Here is a 10,007-nt window from a genome sequence, read left to right as displayed (position 1 = left end):
AAACAACTCGGAAAATTGGGCCTCCAGCTAATCCTTTCGCGATACCCTTAAAGCCAGGAACTTTTTAGTATTTCCTCGTGTGTTTATATATACCTGCCCGGAATATATGCATACATTATTGGATGGCCGTTGAGCCTCTTAAGTTCTTCTGCCCTTTGACAAGTTTTGTTTTTCGTTCAATAAATCACTGTCCTCTCCTAGCAAGCAACTGATGGAGTTACCGGTTTAGTCACCGATGACTCGGCCAACGGTTATTCTGGGTTACATGTTACTATTATCACTCGAGAGTGACCTGGTATAACACACACACACACACACACACACACACACATACACACACGTTTGTGTGTGTGTGTGTATTTGATCTTTGGTAATTTCGATGATGATCATCCCGCTGTTCGATCAATTGAAACATTTGTTCATTAATACAGTCCGGATACTTCTAGATCAGATCATGTACATCCCGTGCATTACTTTTTTTACCCAGGATTGTATGTATGAACACACACACAACATCGATTTCCTGATATCTTTCTTGGTTACTGATTTTTTCCGAAACTTCGTCAACACCGTTAATTAAACAAATATATTAAATATACTTACATAATTAAATGAAATAGAGTTACCTGTACCAGAATAGAAAAAACACATTAATAACCGTGCGGTGCAAAGTACCAGTAAATTAGTCTGTATGCCGCGAGAACTTGAAGTTATTACTCATAAATTAATACGGATAATAGGTAGTTTCAGACCATCAGTATTGTACATGTATGTATATATATGGAAAACGGATGCTAAATCACGATGTATGCATGCATGTATTATGCACGTATGTATGTACGCATGCATGTGTATGCATGTGTGTATGTATGTATATCTTGCCAACTCAGTTTTTCTTTCTCCTCACTTATTTCTGTCTTAATTTGGCAAATTACCACCGGCCAGAAATGTGTTGTCCCTTTTCTCATTTGGACTCAGTTGTAGTTACCACTCGGTGTTAGTGTACCGTCTCGGAGACCTAACCAGAAATAAGTTTGAATGACATTTTATAAAGTAGTTTGTCAAAATTTATGCAACTAGCAACACTGCGTTTTCTTAAATCATTTTTGTTTAATATGTGTGTGTTTGTGTATATATACATATGCGTGTGTGTGTACTTAAAAAAATTTCAGGATTCGAAAGAATCAGGTATTTAAACAGTGAAAGCCCCATAGTCGTGTCGGTGATAGCGCTATCTTGTACAAAAATACACGCACACACAACACATGTATGTGAAATGTATGCATGTGTATATACATATGCATATGTTAGCATTTGTATATAAACACGTATGTATGTATGTATATATATATATATATATATATATATATATGAGCAGATTGTGTGCACGCGTGCATGTGTGTGAAATGGACACTGAGCAAACACTGGGCAACGTGCTCAAAGAATTGGCGACTGAGTATTCCACAGACATATTTACACTTCATATAATTTTCAAGTTAACTTTGCGTGATACAATATGACGAGGCCAGATTTTCAAATTACGTCTATGTATGGACCACTCGACGTAATTCTTCACTTTCCATCTATTTAATTCTTTGTAACACAAATTTACAGTCGATCTGAGCTTGTGTAGAGGCTCTTACCAAAGAAAGATGTTTTTCCCCCTCGAATCCAGTACCTTATTACGTTGCAAGCGTTTTAATGATTTACGGCCACATACTGAGTATATTTGTTCCCCTTAATCACTTACTCGTGCTGATATATGAAGGGTGTACTCTTTTACTCTTTTATTTGTTTCAGTCATTTGGCTGCGGCCATGCTGGAGCACCGCCTTTAGTTGAACAAATTGACCTCAAGACATTCTTTGTAAGCCTAGTACTTTTTCTATCGGTCTCTTTTTGCCGAACCGCTAAGTTACGGGGATGTAAACACACCAGCATCGGTTGTCAAGCGATGTTGGTGGGGGGGGGGACAAACACAGACACACAAACATATGCACACACATACATATATATATATACATATATACGACGAGCTTCTTTCAGTTTCCGTCTACCAAATCCACTCACAAGGCTTTGGTCAGCCCAAGGCTATAGTAGAAGACACTTGCCCAAGATGCCACGCAGTGGGACTGAACCCGGAACCATGTGGTTGGTAAGCAAGCTATTTACCACACAGCCAATCCTGCGCCTATGTCCATAAATTATCTTTACAACTTCCATAATTTATTGTACCTATTAAAATTGAGATCCATCAATCAACTTCTTTGCATGTTAAATAATTGTTATTAAAAGTTTCTGATGTTTCTAATAAAATTTTATTTGCTTATCTTCTATTTTTTTTTTTTTTTACTTGTTTCAGTCATTATACTGTGGCCATGCTGGGACACCGTCTTGGAGAATTTTTAGTTGAACGAATCTACCCATAGGCTTAATTAAAAAAAAACCTGGTACTTATTGTGAGTCTCTTTTGCCGAACCGCTAAATTAACAGGGACATAAACACACCAGTACCGGTTGTCGAGCGGTGGTGGAGGCCAGATACAGACACAAACACGCACACGATGGTTTTTTTCAGGTTCCGTCTACCAAATCCACTCACAAGGCTTTGGTCCGCTCAAGGCTATAGTAGAAGACACTGGCCCAAGGTGCCACGCAGTAGGGCTGAACCCTGAACCATGTCGTTAGGAAACAAGTTTATCTTTATTTTACAATTGAATTTTTCATATGGTTAATGTAATTTATAGATACCTAATAATAATAATAATAATAAGAGAGAGAGAGATGCGCGCGAACGCACTCACTCACACACATGCAAAACAAAGTGGAAAAAAATAGTACTCGAATACCAAAAGTAGAGTAATATGGTATTTTATTAAAGGCTAAAGAAAAAAAAAATCTTCGCAAACTGTTACTCAAATTTCTTTCAGTATGATCACAACTATCCGACGAACATTAACGTGAAACTGAGTTAGAGTTTGTGAAGATTGTTTTCGTCTATAATAAAAAGTATACGTATATATATATATATATACACACACACACATACCTGTATATAACAGACTGTCTGACCCCGTTGTGATTGTCAGCACAATACTCTTACCACTTGACCACGCACGCACACACGCGCACACACACACATGTGAGAATATAGGTGCAAGACAAGATGAAGAAAATAGAACTCTAAAACAAAATGTTTTATTGAAGCGTAAAAAAACCTCCACGAATTGATACTCAAAGTTTCACGTAACCGTTCGCACTACTCAGGAGATGGCTGTCATGAATACATAAATACTTTTAAACTATTTAATTGTTCTGAATTGTGACAACATTCTGAAAAATGTGAAACTGAAATTTTTTTTAAGTTTCAATAAAATGAAGTAGCTTGCTTACCGACCACATGGCAAGTGTCTTCGGCTACAGTCTCGGGCAGACCGAAGCCTTGTGAGTGGATTTGGTGGGCAGAAACTGACAGAAGCCCGTCGTGTATATATATATATACATATATATACGTGTGTGTGTGTGTGTGTGTGTGTGCGTCCACCATTGCTTGACAACCGATGTTGGTGTGTTTACGTCCCCGGAACTTAGAGTTTCAGCAAAAGAGACCATTAAGATAAGTATTAGGCTTACATAGAATAAGTCCTGAGGTCGATTTATTCAACTACAGGTGGTACTCCAGCAAGGTCACAGTCAAGTGACTGAAACAAGTAAAAGACTGAAAGAATATACATATATATGTGTGTGTGTGTGTGTGTGTGTGTGTGTGTGTGTGTGTGTGTATATATGTATATATATATATATATTCATACGTAGGGTGGGGGGCGTGTGCATAAACATTTATACACACGTATACTTTTTTTAATGTAGGCGTGTGTATGTATGTCTGAATGTATACATGTATATGCACTTGTGTAAGAGTCTCTTTCTGCCTGTTCCATGTATAAATGTATACAGACGCACAGAGCTGCATATAAAAACAAAGACAAAAGTATGAGAATAGTTGCAAAAATATAAGCGTATAGAAAAAGCCTAGACAGAGAGAGATAATAAAACTTGTGTAAATATAAGTGTAAGAACTATGAACTTACTTTAGGCAAATATCCAAATAATTCTTCAGAAAATACAATTTCCATATGTTAAGAAAATTATTTATATAGAAACATGTTATCAGAATGACTGCCAGTATGAAGTGATAAGATATATTCAGTGATATACCACAAAAGCTCACTCACTCAGATAATAATGCCAGCTTGGAAAACGTACGCACGGCGCGCAGTAAGCATATGCGGGAAGAACGCAAATAACCAATCAAAATTGCTACGTGTATTGTTTCATTCCAAACAAGAACGATGAACGATGGTCATACGCTCGCTCGCTCTCTCTCTCTCTCCAAATGCGTGCATATACATTGATATAACATTATAATGTACACATATGTAAATACATCTCTCACTCTCTCATATATATATGTATATGTGTGTGTGTGTCAATATATAAACACAAAGTATATATACACATACATATATGCATATATATGCACACATATATACATATACACACATATATATATACATATACACACATAAATACATACATATACACACATAAATACATACATATACACACAAATACATATACACATATATATATACATAAACATCTGCACATATATATACATATATACATACATATACACACACAGACACATATATACACACACACACACATATATATATATATACATACATACACACATACACACACACACACACATATATATACATATATATATGCATGTGTGTCTGTGCTTGTCCCCTCCCCACACTATGTTGTGTATGTTTACGTACCCGTAAACTAGCGGTTTGGCAAAAGACCCCGATAGAATAAGTACTGGGCTTACAAAGAATAAGTACTAGCATCGATTTCTTCGACTGAAGGCGGTGCTCCAGCATGGCCGCAGTCAAATGACTGAAACAAAAAGAATAAAAAAATATATATATATAGATTTACATATACACATATATATTTATACATATATATACACACATACTTATACATACTGATACATATATAGACACATATATCTATCCATATAGTGTGTTTATGTGTGTATATTTATCTATATATATATATAGACGCACTCTTTCTCTTTTCTCTAACACTCTCTATCCCTCTCTCTCTCTCTCAATATATAGACATTCTTTCTCTATTTCTTCACTACCCTCCATCACACTGTTAAAATTTTTAAAAAATAAATAGATAGATAAATTAATAAATTAACCACAGAAATGTCCAGAACCTAGAGGAGCATGGAATTGGCATTGTTTTTGAGAGCCTGGTGCTGTGCTGAAGGGGATAACCCAAACAACATAATCACAGCTGCGCTGAAGAGCAATGGTTACACCAGAACATTAGCACAGATAGAACGAAAGAAGCAGGAATTTACACGATCCTATGCTCTCATACGATCCCATATCAGCACTCTTGATGCCATCTTTTATAATGAACACAGCAAAGATGACAAGGATGGAGGCACGGATGCAGGTGAAAGATGTCACCCCCGCTTGGTAGATACCCAAGAAAACAAAGCAGAAGATTCAAGCGAGAAACTTGTCCACTCTATTGTCTTCCTAAAGCACAAATCGTCCCATCTTTGAGATATTTCAATTAATAAAACTAGTTTACATATTTCGTGTGCATTTTCTTTTTTATAATTATCATTTTACTTGTAACTACACCCTTTTCGGTTTTAAAACCCATAAAAAATTATTTTGGGGTCCTTTTGCGGACTGGAACGAGTTAATTATATTTTTGTTAATTTTAATGGGGAAAATAGATTTTTAAAACGCGCAAATCGAGCTCGGTCATGTACACATGTATACGTATACATGTATACATCTACATACATATCTACACATATATACATACATGTAGACAAATTACGCAAAGAGAACAACAGCTTCAAAGATAAAGCACAATCGCCAATAATTGATGAGCTCCCGACAGCTCTTGCTCTGAGGAAGTCAGCGGGATTCCAACATCCTCATCATCAAACGGAGAATTTATGAATTGAAAACATTTATCAGGCGAGGAAGAAAGCAATTAGAATCATTTACTGCATGTTATGTAGATCGAACGTGTGAATACCTTGTTATTATTATGGTGCAGGCGTGGCTGTGTGGTAAGAAGTTTACTTCCCAACCACATGGTTCCAGGTTCAGTCTCATTGCGTGGCAACTTGGGCAAGTATCTTCTACTACAATCTCAGGTCGACCAAGTCTTGTGAGTGGATTTTGTAGACGGAAACTAAAAGGAAGCCAGATAGAATAAGTACCAAGCTTAAAAAATACAAAAGAACACTAGGATGAATTTGTTCGAGTGAAATCCTTCAAGGCGATACTCCAGCATGAGCGCGGCCCAATAAGCGAAATAAGTGAAAGATAAAAGATCGTGACGAAATATGTAATTATTCTAGAAAACAACCGACCCAAACAATGAACTATATAATTATTCTTTCATAGCACGAACAACAGATTTCATTTAACACTTCCTTTATTGACTAGCGTAGCATGTAGGCTGGTGACAATATGAGCATTACTAAGCTTTGTTGAGTTAGGTCATATGAATGTAATCATTTGTGCGCTATCGAATGAGTGTTATATTGTTCCTAGCAGTTTTATGTTAAACAAAACCTTCAAATAAGGCAGCTTTCAGTTGCACAATAATACAATTTATTAATATATGACAGGCCAATTTCAAACTTAATCAAACCAATCATTGTTTATTGAAGCTTTCTATATCATTTTAATAATCTTCTATATTAAAATTAATCCTGAAAACACTAGAAATTAAATTCAGGTATCCTTTACTTTAGGTTTGCCCCTTAACCGTCTTTAAAACACGGCCTTACATCATCTCGTTAATTAATATCTACAAATTCCAAGGCGGTGAGCTGGCAGAATTGACAGACCAGACGAAATGGTTAGCGGCATTTCATGTCTTTTACGTTCTGAGTTTTCATTCCTCCGAGGTCGAGTTTGCCTTTCATCCTTTCGGGGTCGATAAAATAAGTACTAAGTTGATCGCTGGGGTCGATGTAATAGACTTACGCCCCTCCCCCATAATTTCTGGATTTGTGCCAAAATTTGAAATCAATATCGACTAATGTCGACCTTTTCTGACCTAGAAGGCGGCGAGCTGGCAGAACCGTTAACACACAGACATTTCTTCCGTTTTTACGTTCTGTATTCAAATTTCACCGAAATCGACTTTGTCTTTCGGGGTTCAGTTGAGTACATGGGTCGAGGTAATCAGCAAGAGCCCCTCTTCAAAATTTCAGGCCTTAGGATAAAATCATTTTCGATCTTATGACTCCACTTGCTATTATCGCCAACTATGTTATATACATGCGAATGATACGTACATGAATGAGGATTCTCAACTTCTAATTTGGTGGTTGAAGACGTATGATCGCTTTGATGAGGTTAGTAGTACAGAGGTACTGTTTATAGAGGACACGAAGTTCGATTCTCGAAGGTGATGTTACGATTTCTATATTATGTATGCGTGTGCAGTTACATGAACAGTGAGTGTGGAGGCGCGGCAATTAGTAGTTAGCATGTTGGACTCATGATTGTAAGATTGTAGTTTCGATTCCTGGACCGGGCAATGCGTTGTTCTTGAGTAAAATACGTCATATCACGTTGCTCCAGACCACTCAACTGGCAAAAATGAATAATCCTGCGATGGACTGGCATTCCATTCAGGTGGGGAATATATACACCATGGAAACCGGCCCTATGAGTCGAGAAGGATCTTTAGCCTTTTATAATGTAGTGAGTGGAAAAGCTTCGATCGACCGTGATTTTTCAAGCAATTGCAAAGTAGCACTGAAGTTAATTTTTTTTATACATATTTTAAAACTGACTTTCGCGGTTGATAATGAAATATAAAATGTTAAACCAAAATCGGACAAACGATTTCTATCGAAATAAAGATCTAAATATTAAATCAAGTAAAAAAATGGAAATTTTTTAGTCCATCATATCGAATTCAGTACATATTTAAGTTTGGTATTTATTTTACTCAGACTTAATCGAAACCAGCACCTCTTTTCGCAGAATAGCGTTTATGAATGCTTCTCCACATGTTTTATAAAAACAAAAAGATTTTTTAACTAGACAGAAGCTAATTTTGAATGGTGGTTTATTATCCATATTTTAATTATACTATCCCATCTAGTATGTGCACCTCTTTATTTGTGTACCCCACCTATGTAAATTTTTATAGATACTTCTAATGAAAGTGAGGACGTATATAACGAAATTATTGGACTTTGACGCATCATCAGTCACATGTTTTGCTTACTGATAGCACAATGTCCAGTTCATAATTTAATTCAAACATATTGAGTTTTTAATATAAGTATTGTACCTGGTTTAAATATTTTGTTTCTAGTATCTGCTTCATTTGCCCTAATGTGAGCTCTCAACATCCCCAATGGTTGCTTTCGCTCAAGCTTAAAACCATTATTCGAAGCAAATCCTTAATAAAAATGCCAAAACTAGACCACAATTATGGTTTTAATAATCCCTTCTACTAAAGGCACAAAGCCTGAAATTTAGGGGCAGTGGGGGTGTTAATCGATTATATCGACTTCAGTGCTCACATCGAAAGGATGAAGGGCAAAATCGACCTCGGCGCAATTTGAACTCAGAGCTTACAGTCGTGACCAAAAGTTAGGAACACGAGTCAGAAAAATAGAATTTTTATATTTAATGCTCAAAGTTATATTTGGTCGGAACGTATATCGGGCATAATTTTAATTTTTACAAAAATGTTCCAAACTTTTAGCCACAACTGGAGAGACAAACAAAATACCGTCAAAACATTTGCCCGAAATGCCGTTAAGCATTCTGCCAGTTTATCGCCTCAGATATGCCTTTAATAACGTAGAAAATACACATGCCATTGCATTTGACGTTATTTCTGCTTAATGTAAATTATGAACGGTAGCTATGTGTGTTAAACCAAATAAAAAAATAGAGGGAGAAGACACTGGAAGAATGAATACATATAATTTGTAGCAATTAAATGTAGGTAAATAACATAATCATCCTTAACGCGAACTATTTACCGATTCTAAATTAAGCAAAGTACGTACTGACATCAAACATTTATTCCTGTTATACTTTGCCTGTGGTATTACTTCTTGTTTGTGTTTTGTTTTTTAAAGCAAACTTCATGAAATGTATTAATCTCTACTTTCAGAATTCAAGTAGCATTGGTTTAAAAAATACTTGTTGATTGATATGTTTAAATAAGTATGATCACAAACAGAAGGTGACATATCTAAATATTTGTATATAGAGTAGTTAGAGTATTTACCTGCGCCAAAGGAGCGTGTAATCCAGAGATTCGTCTCTCCTTAATCAGAATTAATCCTTTAATGAATGAGGTAGGAGACAAATTAAGAATTGTAAAATGTATGACTTTATACTAATTCTCTATTCACTATCTTTTAAATATATGTATGCTAATATAATGAGCATTTTCTTCAAATTTTTTTTTCCACCGTTATTCATTGCATGTCTAATCTCCGAGATATTTCCTTTCCAACAACTTTCAGAAGCAAACTTCAAACGAGGTTTTCACTTTTATGTCCGAATGCGAGTCACGACTGACAACTTCCCTTATCCAATTAGTTGCAAGGAAATGTTTCTGTCAAGCAACTACTTCTCTCTCCCTCTCTTCCTATCTAGAATTAATGAGTTGACTCATGCTAAACTTGCTAGTGCTAACAGCTTAAACTGCCGTTCTCTTTTCAGGCACAATTGTTACAAATATATATTTATTTCGGTTCTTTACGATTTCAGTTCAAATCTCAGCAAAGTCACATGGTTACCTTCGCTTTTCGTTTTTCGGGTGTCGAGAAACTAGAAAATTCTGGCTTAGTAACTGCGTCAGAAATCTTTCTCATTCCCTTTCAGAATATATATATACACAC

General features: G+C 35.9%; 1 protein-coding gene and 1 long non-coding RNA gene across 2 annotated transcripts in view; both read right to left on the bottom strand.

The window, feature by feature from the left end:
* The window catches only part of LOC106872336 (uncharacterized), a 48,937-nt gene extending 44,688 nt beyond the window's left edge, over positions 1-4,249 (bottom strand). The window contains exon 1 of the mRNA XM_052967215.1: positions 4,090-4,249. The gene's annotated coding sequence lies outside the window, so the exon portion shown is untranslated. The remainder of the gene's footprint in view (positions 1-4,089) is intronic.
* Positions 4,250-4,850: 601 nt separating this feature from the next.
* On the bottom strand, positions 4,851-9,801 carry LOC128247604 (uncharacterized). The gene is made up of 3 exons (XR_008263967.1): positions 9,389-9,801; positions 6,149-6,307; positions 4,851-4,969 (listed from the first exon to the last, which is right to left on the bottom strand). It is a non-coding gene; the product is annotated as an uncharacterized LOC128247604 (long non-coding RNA).
* Positions 9,802-10,007: the final 206 nt, after the last annotated feature.

This window comes from Octopus bimaculoides, chromosome 4 (assembly GCF_001194135.2).
Source record: "Octopus bimaculoides isolate UCB-OBI-ISO-001 chromosome 4, ASM119413v2, whole genome shotgun sequence".
In the NCBI taxonomy this organism is placed as follows: domain Eukaryota; kingdom Metazoa; phylum Mollusca; class Cephalopoda; order Octopoda; family Octopodidae; genus Octopus; species Octopus bimaculoides.
The sequence above is the reverse complement of the archived record's forward strand: the minus strand, read 5'-3'. Positions and strand labels throughout refer to the sequence as shown.